We start from the raw sequence: 18646 nt of genomic DNA, 5'->3' as shown, positions 1-18646 counted from the left end.
GACAATTCGGCTTCCGTACAACCAGATCAATAGTAGACACGATCGAACTAGTCATTAGCTTAGCTGAAGTTGCTATGTACGGAAAGGGTGGCACAAGCAGTGATTGCTCTTCACGTGCAAACTGGATTCAACTCAGCCAGTCAGAACCTTATAAATTGCGATTGGTGTATCCAGTTGCTTAACTGCGCTTATCGACAACTTTTTAACAGGCGAACGTATTCCGGAGATCCCAGAGAAAAATTTTTCTTTCATTGTCCTAGATTCGCAAAGGAAAGGAAGAGTTTAGAGGAAACATTGGGAGGAACAGTAGCACCGGGAAGTCTAATTAAGAAAATGTTTGTGTGCCAGAAGAACTGTAATGCAGTTAGCGACATGGTGGACTCAGTGGAGGTTGAGAGATGCAGCGAAGGCGAGAAAGGCGCGGTTATGAATGCAATCGATGGGCAAAGGGAGAGGCTAGAGCCATGTTTACACCGCGACGTAATACTTTGCGGTGGTTCCGCGGGTAAGAGATACTAAAAAGGTCAAATCTGACCCCGACCTAAGAGACCTAGATGGAAATGTCAGCAAAATCAGGACCCGCTCATGTTTGAGCTGAAAAAATCGAGCATAGGAAAAACTGACGGTTTTCGTAAACAAGTTATAAACTCCGGGGGGAAGGGAAAGGAAGGGATTGGATAGGTTGTTCACCGGTTAAGGAAACAGATCTTTCTAACGAAATGCTTCAAATGCCGGATGTTTGAAATTAGGTTAATACAAATAAACCTTAATCAATGTAAGTTCCAGCATTTTCGCCATAGTTTCCAATATATAGTATGTATAAACTGTGTCCGGATAGCTGAGTGTAGTGTACCGTTACGTTCTTGAATGAAGTGCTCTAACGGACTTCAAGGCACTGATCCAATATGGATTGTTGTGCCAACGATTATTATTATTATTATAATGCCAGGTCGCACAGGATTTGATTGTGCAGATCACTTACGAATCCGTGATGGAGATTGCCATCATAAGTGGATATTAAAGAAACCTTGACGGTGGCGTATGGATCACAGATTCGACTGGCGGAGCAACTAGAGGGCGTCCAGATAGCTGGGTGGTTAGAGCTCAAGGCTGTCATACGAAAGGTCGCGGTTCGAATCTCACTGGTGGCAGTGAGAGAGTCGACTCAGCTGTGAATGAGTGCGTTCATATGAGGGTGTCGATACCTCGAGCCTATCCATATTCGGAGAGGCATCTTCCAGGGGGATTCGTCGAGTCCCCTTTGGTTTTACATGGCATTCAGCCATGAAAGGCTACTGAATGATGATAGAGGGCACGGTTTTGCAATTAAATATGACATCAAGCTGTATGCTGGTGCTGACGACCACTTTAGAAGTCTGTTGCGAATAGTAGAAATGTTCAGTCGTGATATTCGGATGGAATTTGGAATAGACAAATGTCGAAGTCAAGCTGCCCACACCCACATCCAAGCTATGACCCAGACACACTTGTACAGATACAAGGAATTCTGCAAGGAACCCGTGCTCGAGTTGGTGAGCTGATGCTCTGCTGTCCGAATTCCCGCAAAGTGTAAAGCTGGTGCGCACCTCTCGGGGAAGACTTGGCGGCATAAGACCACCGCCAAGTCGACTCGTTATGCGCTTATTTTTACAGCAAAGGGCAGGCGAGTCCCTTGCATGCGGCTGTTTGTAAGGCGATTGCGGGCTGGCTCCACTTAACTTGAATGATCGATCTTTGAATCCTCTGAGTGGCGGGAGTGAGACCAAAATGAATAGAAGTCGTAGGCAATGCGCAGTAAACACGTGAATTATCTTTGGCAACCATATATCGATTTGCATTTGTGCTGGGGAGTTCTTTGTTGAGACATGATTGAGACGTGGTTGCCGCCTGAGCTTACAAAAAGCGTATCATGAAAGAACGGATGGAGAACAACCAGCGCAGAATGTGTGATTCGGCGTTAGAGACATTTGATCATCTCATTTCTGGCAGCACTGCAATGGCACCGGTGCAATACACGAACAAGCATAATGCTGTATGTAAGATGATTCATCAAAACCTTGCATACAAGCATGGGTTGATCAAAGGTAAGTTTTAACTGATCACCATACACCACACAACAAGCCTGACGTGCTGTTAGTTGACAAGACGGGTCGCTCTGCGTATGTTATTGATGTTGCTATCCTCCATAATAGCAAGATTGAATGAAAATACGGGGAGAAGAAGATGATGGCTCGCGAAATCGAAGAAATTTGGCGTCTCGTGCGGGTGGTTGTAGTTCCCATAATATTATCAGCCACAGGTACTGTACCTAAATCCCTTACGGCTTACCTTGATGTTCTGAGGCCCTCACACAGTTTGGTTTAAACCATGCAGAAATACACCATTCTGCATACGTGTTCGATGCTGCGGGGAGTTCTCAACTGATTTTCTCACTGACCTACCACCGGCCACCACCACCTGCGTTCCTTTGTCTTTTGAGTAGGTAAGATCGTCCAAGCTTAAATGCTTGACAGTTTGTGTTAGTATTAGGTAAAATCCGGCATCCGCTGAGATTGTGATAACTCGGAAGATTATGAAATTCACTCGACTGGACAAAAGCAGGGGTTTCAAAGCTCATAATAAACATTTTAGAACATTCTATTGTTGGAAATAAATGGAAAGTTAGTAGGATGCTATAGAGGTTTTTAGTAATTTTGTAGAAAATTATGGAACTGTATGGAAGATTTCATTTGTAAAATAGGATTTGATAGATACTTCTGGAAAATATTGGAAAATACACGATCACAACAGATACCATTATAGGGGTGGGCAAATTTTACTTCATTGTTCGTTCTAATGATAATAGGGCCTATAAACTATCAAACAAATTGCAGGCTGTTGCGTAATAATTTGCTAATATATGGGCGCGTTTGATGCGTTACGCAAATGTTTGACGAATTTCAAACATGTTTGAAATCTTTTGCGCGACGCGTTGTATAGTGTATGGGCATATTGTGATCTGTTGCACAATATTTGTCAGGTGACGGCTGAAAGAGAAAGCAGAATTTTCAACCTCGTCCCCGGAGGGGGTGAAAAGTTTATGGAAGAGGAAGGGGATGGTGCCCCCTGTTCAAACCCGGTAAAAACTCAATGCGCCCGTCGCCCTTATAAGGTTATGGCCATTCAAATTGGGGTTCCTTTTACATCAGCACGGCCAACTTGAATTTTCAAACCTATCCCATGAGGAGGGCACAATGGGGAGGATAAGTAGATGAAAGAAAGGTTCTCTTCTTCTAACCCCGTTAAAGGGCAGCGGCGGTCATAATGCCTTTAAAAAATAGGGTTTAATTTTGAGCGCTATTCCCACAGTGATAAAGGATGTCCTTTCTCTCAAATTCCCTCCGTCTAATGGGGGGTATTTTGTTATCATCAGTTAAGTCTGCTTACCCTACCCCCGGAGAGTAAGAGTATAAAGAGGATATATAGAAGGAAAAAAAATGTCCCTCCCTCCCTTTCCACTTCATAATAACACGTTGCGCATCGCTCCGTTGTGCAATTTATTTGACAGTGTATGGGCTCTATAACTAAAGCTAAAAGAATAAATGTTCCACAAAGTGAAACTGCGCTACTAACGTCTTTCACAAATTGTTGTGATTTGAAGTTCACTTCAAGAGAGATATCTTTGGAGTTGTAGGAGGATGCGTTTAACGTAGTAAATTATTCTTCTCTGAAATGGCAACCCAGAACTGGAAACCACTTCTTGATGCGATCGTTTCGTGATTTGTGATGGATCCACATTAGTCAGTTCGCTTTTCAGACTCTGACGAGAACACAGCAACGTCCGTGGTGTGCTTGCGGCTCCACCAACTTTGATACGCACAGGCATAGGTGGATCAACCACTCGATGGTGTACTCACTTAAGTGGATGCTTTTCCTGGATATTAACCGTATGCAGACTATCCAATAAGCGGAGCGCTCTTCACCGCGTGTGCTTTCTGTTTCCGACATAAACAATAACAAATATTTTTTAATGTTACAACTAATTGTGCTTGGCGTGTTGGAGACGTAGTTTGTTGTGTGTCTGATGTTTTCCTTCGAATTCCAGTGCGATTGCTTCGAGTGCATTTTTATCACAGAAAGGGTACCCCAAAGCAGCTAAGGGCGGAGCAGGGAAGCAGAGAAAACTTGTTTCCATTTGTTGTTATTTTTTGTGTTCAGAACGTGTTGTTTATAGTTTTTTTTGCAAGTCGCCTTACGGCCGCTGCTTCAGTTGACATAACTCGCCCCCTAGCGTGTAGGCCCATACGTACCTCATTGAATGACGTGATCGTGCGAAAAAGCTTACACTGAAATCATAGGCAACCTGTTTCGGCCGTTGTTGTTTTTGTCGCTATTCTCGTGTTTCGTTTTGTTTTTGCGTTTACAATATTTTATTCCTGCAGTGATTATGTGCTTGAATAATTGACATCGATAGCAGCAGCAGCGATACGACACCTGAAAGCGGAACGTGCTTGGATATACAAACAATTACGTATCGACGAGCATCAGCCTCATACGCTTCAAAGTAAGTTGGGATCACTACATTCCGTTTAAACTTAAGTCACCTAACCTGTTTGCGAGGCAGAGTATGCCAGGAATGTGAAGTAATGGCTATTTCGAACTATCCGATGCAGACCGAGCTCCGCGTCTCAAGAACGCTTCCCTAAATCTTTCAATTAGGTGATGCAAGGGAGACTAGTTACCTTATTTTGAAATGCTTCCATAACCCCAGCCCACATCGTTACCGCCGAAACTTACGTATGAAGTGATATTTAAAGAGCAGCAGAAATGAGCATTTATATATTCAAATCTGTGCAGCTTTTAGCTGAGTTTCAATAGCGATATATTATATGTAGTATAGTAAGTATATGGGTAACGAGTATGGGTCGGCTTCCGTGACTCACCCGCAATATTGCAAGGTAAAATATATCAACCGCGTTTCCTCTCATCTACAGCGTCAGTGCCGAACTTAATTGTTTTTTCACTTAAATTTTATGCCTTACTAATCTGGACAGTAATAATACACTTACATACAATACCAATTAAGTACTTCAAAAATAATCACCAGCCCTCATCGAACTATTGAAACCTTGGTGGCATCATTGAAATCAATTTCTGGTACCTTCCACAAAATGGTTCTCCGGACGATGTCACTCTTAAGGGATTATAGTATTTCGTACAAATTTTTTCCCGATTATGTAACTTCAAGTGAAAACTAACATACATATGTGTATCCATTTGAAAAATTAGGCTTGCCCTGCACCACTACGTATACAAGTATACTGGTTTTGCGGGGGACACGTTCGGAAAACTCGCCCAATTGGGGCGATGCCAATGTTTCTAAATTTTCTTTGCCTCTGATCGAGTGATTTTTCAATGCATGGGATCATCACCATCGTCAACGTCGCAACAACCGATATCCGGTCTAGGCCTGCCTTAGTAAGGAACTCCAAACATCCCGGCTTTGCGCCGAAGTTCACCAATTCAGTTTCCCTAAAAGCTGTCTGGCGTCCTGACCTACGCCATCGCTCCATCTTAGGCACGGTCTGCCTCGTCTTCTTTTTCTACCATAGATATTGCCCTTATAAACTTTCCGGGTGGGATCATCCTCATCCATATGGATTAAGTGACCCGCCCACCGTAATCTATTGATCCGGATTTTATCCACAACCTGACGGTCATGGTATCGCTCATAGATTTCGTTGTTATGTAGGCTACGGAATCGTCCATCCTCATGTAGGTGGCCACAAATTCTTCGAAGGATTCTTCTCTCGAATGCGGCCAAGAGTTCACAATTCTTCTTGCTAAGAACTCAAGTCTTCGAGGAATACATGAGGACTGGCAAGATCATAGTCCCGTACAGTAAGAGATTCGACCCTATGGTGAGATATTTCGAGCGGAGCAGTTTTTATAAGCTGAAATAGACTCATTTGGCTGACAACAACCGTGCGCGGATTTCCTCATCGTCGTTGTTATCGGTTGTGATTTTCGACCCTAGATAGGAGAAATTTTCAACGGTCTCAAAGTTGGATTCTTGTTTGATGTTGTTGGTTGGTTGGTTTTCGATGCTGACGTTGCCACCATATACTTTGTCTTGCCTTCATTGATGTACAGCGCAAGATCTCGCCCGAGTTGCCGCCTGCTCGATCTGGATGAAGGCAGTTTGTACGTCTCGGGTGGTTCTTCCCATGATGTCGATATCGTCAGCATAGGCCAGTAGTTAGGTGGACTTGAAGAGGATCGTACCCCTAGCATTTACCTCAGCATCACGGATCACTTTCTCGAGGACCAGGTTAAAGAGGACACATGATAGGGCATCCCCTTGTCATAGACCGTTGTTGATGTCGAATGGTCTTAGAGTCATCCTGCTGCTTTTATCTGGGCTCGCACATTGGTCAGGGTCAGCCTAGTCAGTCTTATCAATTTCGTCGGGATACCGAATTCTCTCATGGCCGTGTACAGTTTTACCCTGGCTATCCTATCATAGGCGGCTTTAAAGTCGATGAATAGATGGTGCAACTGTTTTCCATATTCCGACAGTTTTTCCATCGCTTGCCGCAGAGTGAAAATCTGATCTGTTGCTGATTTGCCTGGAGTGAAGCCTCTTTGGTATGGACCAATGATGTTTTGGGCGTATGGGGCTATCCGGCTTTAGCAAGATAGTGGAGAATATCTTATAGATAGTACTCAGCAACGTGATAACTCTATAATTGCTGCACTGTATGATATTTCCCTTTTTATGAATGAGACAGATAATGCCTCGTTGCCAATCGTCAGGCATTGATTCGCTGTCCCATACCTTGAGCACAAGTTGATGAACCACTTGGTGTAATTGATCGCCACCATATTTAACCAATTCACCTGTAATTCCATCAGTTCTTGGCGACTTATAATTTTTTAGCCGATGAATTGCACGGATTGTTTCTCCTATACTTGGTGGTGGCAATATTTGTCCGTCGTCTTCAGTTGGCAGGACCTCCAACTCTGGTTGTTCAGTAGTTCATCAAAGTACTCAACCCATCGCTCTAATATGCCCATTCTGTCGGAAATCAGATTTCCCTCTTTGTCTGGGCAGGATGATCACCGAGATGTATAAGACTGCATCCTGCTGACTTGTTGGTAAAACTTCCGCGCCTGGTGCGGTTGTTCGCTGTTATTTTTTAGTTCACAGACTTGTTGGTTCCCCCAGGCTTCCTTTTTCCGTCTGTGAAGTCGCTTTCCCGCTCGACGGAGTTCGTGATAAGTCTCTGCGCGTGCCCGCGTTCTTTGAGAATGCAACATTACGGTACCATTACGGTATACAGCATTCTTCCGTTCCGTAGCTAGCTTACATTCATCGTCAAACGGCTGGAGACAAGCATCTTTGTTGCCGTATCAATGATAACGTTCTTCAGGTGGTTGTGAAGATCATTTGTTCATGCTTCATCTCCATATTCTCTTTTGACTGCGGTTATTGCGGCATCCATTTCACCCTTATAGTTGACGCCGAGGGCAGTTTTTTGAATGGTTTCGGTATTCACTCTCCCCTGATTACCAGAGGGGATTGTAGGTGATGCCGTAATTCGAGCTCGGAAAAGTAAACACACACTGCGAAAGGATTCACCTTCCTTCTCTGGTAGAGATAGTGCGCCTCCTTCGTTAAAAGATTTATAGAGTGGGGATCACTCCCGTGATGACGCATATTGCCTTACCCGATGAGCTCCTGAATACGCTGCACACTCTCACCACGATTGGTCGACATACCAGAAAATTGTGAATACACTTTAGGCTCCTGATACTAGGCGCCAACCTTGTTGGAGATAAACTAGCTTTTGCGGCCTTCCCTTTTACATAACCTAATGGCATCAATCATCACCAGTCGATTTTAAAGCGACCTAGTGGCCTTCGTCTGCTAGTTCCAGTTTAATCATATGTTCAGAACCAATCAACGCTGTGCCCTCTCGTACGTAAATGCCATTATATATAACAATAATAAGCTTTAAGGAGTACCAATTTTTACAATATATTCTTTCGTCTGGTGCTAGAGAACTCTTTTGGATAGCTCATTTTCAATTATCCGGGCTAATTAGACATGGTAGCCCTGTTTAGCGGAAATATCATCCATTCAAACCATTTTGCCGAATTCAAAGCGTTCTTCACATCTAGCGTCATCACCGCGCATCCATGGCGTCGTCAATGCATTATCACAGACAACTTTGCTGTAGGACTTCGATCATCTGAGTTGCCTCAGATAAAAAAACAAGCAAAAAACCAGAAACTCGACGCTTCGGATAAGAAAGGCTATGTGCATTTCTTATGTAAGAATACTGGGCCTATTTCTACCTAGCCCACATGCATGGTTTCAAGGGTTTTTTTCCTATTTTTTAACTGAAGAGTTGAAGTTAAGTAAAACCACGCATCCAAACTGAAACCTCATTCCAGTACCGACCTAAAAGTGCTACATTTGCGTATGAATGGGTTTAAAACAGTAATTATTGAGAATAACATCATCAATCTGTAATTCAACTATCCAACTACAAGCAAATCAAAAGGAAGCTGTAAGTAATCCTTTATTTTAATCAATCATTAACGAGTGTTCCTTCCCTTTTGCTGAATCACAGCTTCCATTCAATGGTTCATAGACTCCACTAACTTTTTAATAAATTCTTGGGGAATTTTCCCTCATTCTCCTTTAATGGCTATTATGGTCTAAGCTTCGAACTAACCATGGCATTACCGGTAGATTCACTTTCTCCAAATACTAGCGTACGATAGCAGCCATGAAAAGAAAGTTTTTACCAATTTATCCCGGAAAAGACATGATGTGTGCCTGCAAGACCTCGAGGAAGTGCTACGTGGTAAGTTGACGTGATTTGCAGCTGCTACTTGGCCCCGTGATGAAGATAAGATCTGTTTGCGCTTCTAATATGATACCTTCTCAGAAGGTACAGAATCTGCCATCAAAAAATACCTACTCTGAGATGCGATCTTCGGTATACTCCTGCTCGATCCAGCCATTCTCTTGCAGTAACATCCCGCATTCGTGTGAGAATGACATTTCAACCGTCCAATTCACATGTTCTCCAGCGAGCTTGGCGGGGAGCTTATGTTAATTTTGGGCCATTTGAAGACTTGTGGGCTGCCAAACCCCCTTCAGCTTATTGTCTTTTTACTATCCACCGGCTGATATTAAAATCCGAATTTCTTTTAAGTGTTGTGCTGTTGCATTTAGTTGTCGATTTCTCAATGATGTGGTGACAACATTACAATCACCTCGTTGAGATGTAGCACCTTTTCGTCCAGACCTAATGTCTGTTGTTATCTCTTATACAAACGCCGATGGAATGACAACTTAAATTCAGATGTCGAGCTACTTCACTGTGCTCTTCCTCAGATTAAATAAGTCCAGCAATTTGAGCAACTTTATGGTGTTTCGTATTCATTCTAGGTTTTATACTGTAGTGTATATACATAAATTGTTAGACTATTAACTTTAGTGTCATATTGACAATCAAAGTTATAAATTGCAGGAATGTTGCGGAAAAGTAGTAACTTTGACATATTATAACTTTGTTACTAATAGTGCGATTTTCAACAAATTTGGAGGTATCGTCCTCCATATTAAAGCCTACATTACTGCAACATTGGATGATTCTAGGGTTAACTTAAAACTTATTTGAGATGACGTCGGTATGGACGGTATTTTGGAGCCTATAGGGACCCGCCCTTAAACTCAACGTAGATAGATGCTACTCAACACATGGGTTTGAGGTCCCTGTTCCAACTTCACACCGATTTTCGGGTCAATAGGTGGTTGCCATAGGCAAAAGGACAGACAAACAAACAGTAAATCGACTTTAATAAGAGTTTATTTTACAAAAAACCTTAATTAGTTCTATGTTGGCTACGCTTTCCATGTGTGTAAAACAAAATTTAATTGAAATCAACTCATTGTCTACCTTTTTTTGCCGGTGGATATCCATCATGGATACGCATCTGGAATCGAGGGCGCGCATGTCGAACTATTGCCAAATAAAACCTTCCATATTTTTTTCACACTTTCCCCGCGGGATCAACGTTCTTGTCTGTAACTGTTCACTCCATATGATCTGCTAGCAATTTGCATGGTATTAATTGGAATAGCTATATATTAGTTATCAAATTTTAAACAAATTTTAAAATCGATTTTTCATCTAAAATGCAATATTGATTATTGTAACGATAATGTAACTTTACAAACCTGCAACGTTGATCCAAGTGGCCTCATTACTTTAGCTTTCAAATCATTATCATCATCATCAACGGCGCAACAACTGGTATCCGGTCTATGCCTGCCTTAATAAGGAACTCCAGATATCCCGGTTTTGCGCCGAGGTCCACCAATTCGATATCCCTAAAAGCTGTCTGGCGTCCTGACCTACGCCATCGCTCCATCTCAGGGCAGGGCAGGGTCTGCCTCGTCTTCTTTTTCTACCATAGATATTGTCCTTATAGACTTTCCGGCTGGATCATCCTCATCCATACGGATTAAGTGACCCGCCCACCGTAACCTATTGAGCCGGATTTTATCTATTATACAACCTGACCCGCACACCGTAACCTATTGAGCCGGATTTTATCCACAACTGACGATCATGGTATCGCTCCTAGATTTCGTCGTTATGTAGGCTACGGAATCGTCCATTCTCATGTAGGGGGCCAAAAATTCTTTGGAGGGTTCGCAATTTTTCTTGCTAAGAACCCAAGTTTTCGAGGAATACATGAGGACTGGCAAGATTATTGTCTTGGTGAGACGTATCGAGCGGAACAGTTTTTGTAAGCTGAAATAGACTCTGTTGCCTGCCAACAACCGTGCGCGGATTTCATCGTCGTAGCTGTTATCGGTTGTAATTTCAAGCTTTCAAATGGTCTTGATATGGTGCAAATTCACAATGCAATGAAGCAACTTTTATCAACTTTGCAGGTTTGTAACTTTAAAGTAACGTTACAACAATGCATATTAAGATAAAAATATCGATTGTGAAATTTGTTTAAAATTTAAACTGATATATCTTCGAAGGGGTGACAGTTGAAAAAATCTCCATTTATAAAAATATTTATATTTTATGTAATCTCCGAAAATGATATCAAATCTGGTATTAAATGATAGAGGGAGTGGGAAATTGTAATTTCCTGGAAGATCAAGCTTTTTGACACTATTTACGAAAAACGCTATAACTTTGTAATGGTAAAAGATAATTAATTTTCCTCAAACAAATACCACTTCATCATCATCATCAACGGCGCAACAACCGGTATCCGGTCTAGGCCTGCCTTAATAAGGAACTCCAGACATCCCGGTTTTGCGCCGAGGTCAACCAATTCGATATCCCTAAAAACTGTCTGGCGTCCTGACTTACGCCATCGCTCCATCTTAGGCAGGGTCTGCCTCGTCTTCTTTTTCTACCATAGATATTGCCCTTATAGACTTTCCGGGCGGGATCATCCTCATCCATACGGATTAAGTGACCCGCCCACCGTAACCTATTGAGCCGGATTTTATCCACAACCGGACGGTCATGGTATCGCTCATAGATTTCGTTATTGTGTAGGCTACGGAATCGTCCATTCTCATGTAGGGGGCCAAAAATTCTTCGGAAGATTCTTCTCTCGAACGCGGCCAAGAGTTCGCAATTTTTCTTGCTAAGAACCCAAGTTTCCGAGGAATACATGAGGACTGGCATGATCATAGTCTTGTACAGTAAGAGCTTTGACCCTATGGTGAGACGTTTCGAGCGGAACAGTCTTTGTAAGCTGAAATAGGCTGTGTTGGCTGACAACAACCGTGCGCGGATTTCATCATCGTAGTTGTTATCGGTTGTGATTTTTGACCCTAGATAGGAGAAATTGTCAACGGTCTCAAAGTTGTATTCTCCTATCCTTATTCTTCTTCGTGTTTGTGTTTGACCAGTGCGGTTTGATGTTGTTGGTTGATTCGTCTTCGGTGCTGACGTTGCCACCACATATTTTGTCTTGCCTTCATTGATGTGCAGCCCAAGATCTCGCGCCGCCTGCTCGATCTGGATGAAGGCAGTTTGTACGTCTCGGGTGGTTCTTCCCATGATGTCGATATCGTCAGTATAGGCCAGCAGTTGGGTGGACTTGAAGAGGATCGTACCTCTTGTATCTACCTCAGCATCACGAATCACTTTCTCGAGGGCCAGGTTAAAGAGGACGCATGATAGCGCATCCCCTTGTCGTAGACCGTTGTTGATGTCGAATGGTCTTGAGAGTGATCCTGCTGCTTTTATCTGGCCTCGCACATTGGTCAGGGTCAGCCTAGTCAGTCTTATTAATTTTGTCGCGATACCGAATTCTCCCATGACCGTGTACAGTTTTACCCTGGCTATGCTATCATAGGCGGCTTTAAAGTCGATGAATAGATGGTGCAACTGTTGTCCATATTCCAACAGTTTTTCCATCGCTTCCCGCACAGAGAAAATCTGATCTATTGCTGATTTGCCTGGAGTGAAGCCTCTTTGGTATGGGCCAATGATGTTCTGGGCGTATGGGGCTATCCGGCCTAGCAAGATACTGGAGAATATCTTATAGATGGTAGCAACGTGATACCTCTATAATTGCTGCACTGTATATCTCCCTTTTTATGTATGAGACAGATAATGCCTCGTTGTCAATCGTCAGGCATTGATTCGCTGTCCCATACCTTGAGCACAAGTTGATGAACCACTTGGTGTAACTGGTCGCCTCCATATTTAACCAATCCGGCTGTAATTCCATCGGCTCCTGGCGACTTATGATTTTTTAGCCGATGAATTGCACGGACTGTTTCTCCTAAACTTGGTGGTGGCAGTATTTGTCCGTCGTCTTCAGTTGGCGGGACCTCCAACTCGCCGATGTTCTGGTTGTTCAGTAGCTCATCAAAGTACTCAACCCATCGCTCTAATATGCTCATTCTGTCGGAAATCAGATTTCCCTCTTTGTCTCGGTAGGATGAGCATCGAGGTGTATAAGGCTTCATCCTGCTGACTTGTTGGTAAAACTTCCGCGCCTGGTGCGGTTGTTCCCTGTACTTTTCTAGTTCACAGACTTGTTGGTTCTCCCAGGCTTCCTTTTCCGTCTGTGAAGTTGCTTCTCCGCTCGACGGAGTTCGTGATAAATCTCTGCGCGTGCCCGCGTTCTTTGAGAATGCAACATTACTCGGTATGCAGTATTCTTCCGTTCCGTTGCTAGCTTACATTCATCGTCAAACCAGCCGTTCCGACTCCTTTTGCGGCTGGGGCCAAGTATGTTTGTGGCCGTATCCATGATAACGTTCTTCAGGTGATTGTGAAGATCATTTGTTGATGCTTCATCTCCAGGTCCTCTGTTGACTGCGGTTACTGCAGCATCCATTTCCCTCTTATAGGTGTCGCGGAGGGTTGTGTTGTGGATGGCTTCAGTGTTCGCTCTCACCTGATTGTCAGAGGGGATTCTAGGTGATAGTGATCCGAGTCTATATTGGCCCCCCTATATGTTCTGACATTCATCAAGGCTGAGAGGTGGCGGCATTCGATCAGCACGTGGTCAATTTGGTTGAAAGTGGTCCCGTCTGGAGAGGCCCACGTATGTTTGTGGACCGCTTTCCGCGCAAACCATGGACTTCCAACAACCATTTCGTGTGACCCTGCTAATTGAATAATCCGCAATCCGTTATCATTTGTTTTTTCGTGTAAGCTATGGGAGCCAACGTATCGCCTGAATACTGGCTCCTTCCCTACTTGGCTGTTAAAATCCCCAAGTATGATTTTGATATCATATCTGGGACAGGCTCCGACTCTGCAGTCTCCTCTGTAGGGGCATGAACGTTTATGAGGCTTATATTTCTAAACTTGCCTCGCAAGCGCAGAGTGCATAGCCGTTCGCTTATGTTTTCAAAGCCGATAACAGCAGGTTTCATTTTTTGGCTGACCAAGAAACCTACTCCCAGCACATGGTTTACTGGATGGCCACTATAATATATGGTGTAGCGGCTCTTCTCCAGGAAACCGGTCCCGGTCTAACGCATCTCCTGTAACGCGGTTATATCAGCCCTATATTGGGACAGGGTATCGGCTAGCTGCTCATCAGCTTCATCTCTGTACAGGGAGCGCACGTTCCATGAGAAAATGCGCAAATCGTTGTTCCGTTGTCGTTGCCGGGTCCGTCGTTTTAAAATCCGTCCTGTCCGAGGCTCCTGTTGTGGCTTCGTAACAAGTTGTTTTCCGTGTAGGGTTGTCAGCCCTACCCAACCCCCAACCTGGAGGACCAGTTGGTACAATTTGTCCCGTTTTTAGGCGCAGGAGACTCGCCTTCATCCTTCTTCGTCTGCAGCTTTTCGTCAAGAAAGAGCTCCCAGCGATCACCACGTGGAGGTGGAGATAGGGTTTGGTAGTAGAGCTATTGGTGTTGGTTCAGCAGGCATACCACTTACACCATTAAAATTTGTACCATCATAAGGGGGATGCGTACGCACCACAGACAGGTCGACCAGACGCCGAGAAAGATGCCTTCTGGCAACTTCTCGATGAAAAGACTGGTCACGTGCCTGCTGACGACTATATTATTATTGCCGGCGAGCTTAATGGTCATGTGGGTGAAAAGGCAGACGGTAACAGGTGCCATGGGGGAAAGGGGTTCGGAGCGCACAATGAGGATGGCGAGCGTATAATCGATTTTGCGGACACCCATGACCTTATACTTATGAACACATGGTTCATCAAACGATTGTCTCATCTTCCTCCATTTTATAGTGGGAACAGTAAAACGCAAATCGATTATATTCTCATAAGACGCCGACATTTTACCACCGTCACTGATTGCAAAGTCGTTCCCTATGAGTCCATCGCACCTCAACATCGGCCGTTGATTGCCGTCCTGCGAATTAAGCCACCGATAAAACAGCGTGAGGAACGCACTGGCTCGCGACGCATCAAATGGTGACGATTTGGTGAGAAGAAAGAAGAAATGATCTCACTCATACGATTGCCGACCATTACAAATATGGAAGAATCGTGTAACCAAATGAAAGACACGATCCACAAAGCGGCCTCTGCAACCCTCGGGGTCACCAAGCCGGGTAAGCGGTACATCAACCGAGATACTTGGCTTTGGAATGACGATGTTAAAATGAAGGTCCGTGAAAAAAAACGCCTCTACTACAAATTTCTCGACGATAAAACGCCTGCTAATTGACAAGTTTATAAGAATGCCAACCGGGAAGCAAAGAAAGCGGTCGCTGTCACCCGAGCGAACCATTACCAAAATCTTTGCGATAAACTGGACACTCGGGATGGCGAAAGAGATCTGTATCGACTTCCTAAAAGCTGTAACGAACGTACACAGGATATCGAATACTTCTGTTGCGTTAATGACAAGAACGGTGCTTTGCTTACCAACCATCGAGCCGCAATGGATCGGTGGCGAGAATACTTCGAGCAGATTTCAGCTGAAGAATTTGCTCATCCTCCACTTCCACAATCATTGCCGACATTTGGACCAGTCCCACCTGTCAGCGCAACTGGTGGCAAGTGGCCGAGGAGAACCTCCATAATTGTGTCACCAGGAGACGCTGTACTCACTTTGGTTTGCCGGCCGTGATGCAGTAGGCGAATGCTCCAAAGGCCTAATTAGGGCGATCAGACCGGAGTCTGCACGGGGGCTCATCTGAAGTTGCAAATTGGTCACGAAATCCTAACAGGGGTATACTGGTACCATGGGAACCGGGATAGCCGCTGGACTCTCATACTTCGGGTGAACTCCCGTTGTATGTGAGGACAGCTCGGTTATTTGCGGTAGGCCCCCTGGTGGGAGTTTCATGGGGGTTATGCTCAAGCGACAAGAGACCTCCGGGCCTCGGCGTGGTGTTGCGTTTCAACACGGGTGCGGTACTCCTTAGTTCGGTTGAGATTTAGGTATGCCTTGCATCCACCAGTATGAATGCTAATCCATGCACTTGGTATAGACTGGTGCCGTTGTTGCTTGTCTCAGCGTGGCTCTGATTGTGGTCACAAAATCAATCCGGGTCTTAAGAAGACCGTAGAATTAAGTCTCCACGACAGGTGCATATGCATACAACGTTTACAAACTTGACTGTTTGGAAAGCACTATCGTTTTTCATGTATGTATCTTCTTAGGCATAGAATAAAAACTAATAAATTATTGTAGATAATACAAATTTATATTGCGCTCTCTCGGTATCAGCAAAGTACTGTTAATATAGATACATATATATAAGTTTATAGATTGTGTTATTGAGAAATTCAATTTAATTCGAAATAAACTTTTCAAGAGTGTTTTAGAAATGTACCATTCCCAAATCGTAACACACTTTTTTATGTCCGAATAGCTTTAAAAACATACGTGAAGACTTGGATCAAGGCGTAACACGTATTAAAAATAACATCAATGATTCATGCTTCAATGCTCAGCAGAACGGCCAACAGACCGAATAAAAACAAATCCAAAACAATTATTGTCTTGACTCGCTACTATAAGTGATGTAAGTCTATAAAATATTCTATTCTTTCCAATTTCAAATGTAAATTGATAAGATGTTATTTTTTCTGAGTGAAGTCAACAATGAAATGGATACTTCTGTGATGCCTATTTCTTTGTTTTTAGATGTTCTATTATAAGAAAGAGAATATATAATATGTACGTATGGATGCTCAGAAAATTAGGATTGATTGATGAAATATTGGAAGGTCAACTGAAATCTAATTTGATGATAAATACAACGATAAAATTGTTAAGTGGCTAATACTGTCTAATCCCTTTCCGTTTTCCGGAAGAACATACTAATACATAATATATTCTATAATAGCTTTCATAAGGCAATAATTAAAAACTGAAGCTTAAGTTGATATTAACGATTTGTATTTGTATTATAAAGTCATGGAAACAATGAATATAAAAGACGAATGTTTCGGCTAATGTTCGAATTCCTAGTCAAAGTAGATTCAATATTCCGACATGCCTTTTTTTGCTTTTCAGCCTTAGTATTTCGTCTTTAATAAGTGGGACTAGTGGACTCTAGGAATTTTGGTTTCAGTAGACCACACGAGCATCGAGTTTGATGAAGGGTAATGAGTAGTTTCGATTATCTGCCTCAGTTTAAACTCTGCGTTACACTGCGCGAGTAGTTTAACTAGATGAGTTTCCATGGAATCAATTGCCCGAAAAAATGTCGATGCATGTATAGCCCGATTCGCGCCTTGGCTTCTCGAACGTATTGCCCCCAGTCCTCTCGGTTCAATAACCGTGTTCCTTTATCATTATCATCAACGGCGCAACAACCGGTATCAGGTCTAGGGCTGCCTTAATGAGGAACTGTAGACATCCCGATTTTGCGCCGATGTCGATAGGTTCGATTCGATTCGCGGTTCGATATCCTTAAAAGCTGTCTGGCTTCCTGACCTACGCCATCACTCCATCTCAGGCAGGGTCTGCCTCGTCTTCTTTTTCTATCATAGATACCCTTATAGACCCTTATAGACTTTCCAGGCTGGATCATCCTCATCTATACCGATTAAATAACCCGCCCACCGTAACCTATTGAGCCGGATTTTATTCACAACCTAATGGTCATGGTATCGCTCATAGATTTCGTTATTATGTAGGCTACGGAATCGTCCATCCTCATGTAGGGAGCCAAAAATTCTTCGGAGGATTCTTCTCTCGAACGCTTCTTGCTAAGAATCCAAGTCTCTGAGGAATACATGAGGCCTGGCACGATCATTGTCTTGTACAGTAAGAACTTTGACCCTATGGTGAGACGTTTCGAGCGGAACAGTTTTTGTAAGCTGAAATAGGCTCTGTTGGCTAACAACAACCGTTCGCGGATTTCATCGTCATAGCTGTTATCAGTTGTGATTTTTGACAATAGATAGGAGAAATTATTAATCGTTTCAAAGTTGTAGTCTCCTATCTTCATTCTTCCCGTTTGACCAGTGCGGTTTGATGCTGTTGGTTGATTGGTTTTCGGTGCTGACGTTGCCATCATATATTTTGTCTTGCCTTCATTAATGTCCAGCTTAAGATCTCGCGCTACTTGCTCGATCTGGATGAAGGCAGTTTGTACGTCTCGGGTCGTTCTTCCCATGATGTCGATATCGTAAGCATAGGCCAGTAGTTGGGTGGACTTGAAGAGGATCGTACCTCTCGCATTTACGTCAGGCCAGGTTCAAGAGGACGCATAATAGGGCATCTCCTTGTCGTAGACCGTTGTTGATGTTGAATGGTCTGGAGAGTGATCCAGCTACTTTTATCTGGCCTCGCACATTGGTCTGGGTCAACCTAATCAATCTTATCAATTTCGTCGGGATACCGAACTCTCTCATGACCGTGCACACTGCTTTAAAGTCGATGAAGAGACGGTGCAACTGAGAGAAAATCTAATGTGTTGCTCATTTGCCTGGAGTGAAGCCTCTTTGGTATGGATCAATGTTCTGGGGTTATGAGGTTATCCGGCCTAACAAGATAGCGGAGAATATCTTATAGATGGTACTCAGCAACATGATACCTCTATAATTGCTGCACTGTGTGATATCTCCCTTTTTATGTATGAGACAGATAATGCCTCTTTGCCAGTCGTCAGGCATTGATTCGTTGTCCCACACCTTGAGTAAAAGTT

At 43.5% G+C, this 18646-nt stretch overlaps 1 protein-coding gene across 4 annotated transcripts in view; it reads left to right on the top strand.

Annotated features, from left to right (window-relative positions):
- Nucleotides 1-3779: 3779 nt before the first annotated feature.
- The window catches only part of LOC119659424 (stress response protein NST1-like), a 91685-nt gene continuing 76818 nt past the window's right edge, over nt 3780-18646 (top strand). For 3 of the 4 annotated variants that reach the window (XM_038067501.1, XM_038067503.1, XM_038067502.1), the window contains exon 1: nt 3780-4543. The gene's annotated coding sequence lies outside the window, so the exon portion shown is untranslated. The remainder of the gene's footprint in view (nt 4544-18646) is intronic. The other variant, XM_038067504.1, reaches the window with a different exon arrangement.

The sequence above is a fragment of the Hermetia illucens genome, chromosome 6, assembly GCF_905115235.1.
Source record: "Hermetia illucens chromosome 6, iHerIll2.2.curated.20191125, whole genome shotgun sequence".
Lineage (NCBI taxonomy): Eukaryota > Metazoa > Arthropoda > Insecta > Diptera > Stratiomyidae > Hermetia > Hermetia illucens.
This window is presented reverse-complemented; position numbering and strand designations above follow the sequence as displayed.